This window comes from Etheostoma spectabile, chromosome 7, assembly GCF_008692095.1.
Source record: "Etheostoma spectabile isolate EspeVRDwgs_2016 chromosome 7, UIUC_Espe_1.0, whole genome shotgun sequence".
NCBI classification, from domain to species: domain Eukaryota; kingdom Metazoa; phylum Chordata; class Actinopteri; order Perciformes; family Percidae; genus Etheostoma; species Etheostoma spectabile.
The window spans coordinates 24,556,540-24,557,424 of NC_045739.1; the positions used below are offsets into that span (position 1 = coordinate 24,556,540).

The following is an 885-nucleotide window of genomic DNA, read 5'->3' on the forward strand; positions in this document are numbered from 1 at the left end:
GTCGAGACCATGGCAAGTCCCGGGTCGAGACCATAGCAGGTCCCGGGTCGAGACCATGGCAGGTCCCGGGTCGAGACCATGGCAGGTCCCAGGTCGAGACCACAGCAGGGCAGAGTCAAGACCATGGCAGGTCCCGGGTCGAGATGGTAGAGGGTCCCGGGTCGAGACCATAGCAGGTCCCACGTCGAGACCGTGGCAGGTCCCGGGTCGAGACCATAGCGGGTCCCGGGTCGAGATCATAGCAGGTCCCAGGTCGAGACCATAGCAGGTCCCAGGTCGAGACCGTAGCAGGTCTCGGGGTCGAGACCGTAGCAGGTCCCGGGGTCGAGACCGTAGCAGGTCCCGGGGTCGAGACCAGAGCCTATCCAAAGAGACGAGATGTCCTTTTCCAGCTCAGATAGAACGACCGGTCAAGAAAACTTTCTGAACAGATTCAGAACTACGTAAGAGCTCCAACTGTCTTCCTGATGTCCACTAGTTATGTTTGAGATTAAACTGGTTTCCAAACAAGGGTTGGTTTTCCCCTGGGGGGTGGGGGGGGGCACTCTGGATATGAGTAAGTGTGTTACTTGCTGTATGGACACAAGAACATTGATTGTTCTCTGCAGAAAACAATTAATTTAAGACTGAGACTTAATTTAAGAAACTTCCACCACAGTCTGACGTCGTGTGGTTTCTTTCTACTTTGACAAGTTTGTGAGAGCGTACAGATTTATAACTGAGCAGTTTTCTATCAGCGTTCAGTCGCCTCTCAATTCTGTTTCAACACTTAGCATCCACGTCCTGTTTCATTGACGCACTCTCGCTAGTTCCTCTCACAACTCAGTCTAGCCACTGGCAGTTTGTTAGTGTTTGTTGTTTTTTCGGGGGGGGGGACGGGGGGGG

The 885-nt window shown here is 53.3% G+C and overlaps 1 protein-coding gene across 3 annotated transcripts in view; it reads right to left on the minus strand.

The window, feature by feature from the left end:
• vps52 (VPS52 subunit of GARP complex) overlaps window positions 1-885 on the minus strand; it is a 29,870-nt gene that overhangs the window by 1,604 nt on the left and 27,381 nt on the right. The gene's annotated exons all lie outside the window — the stretch shown is intronic.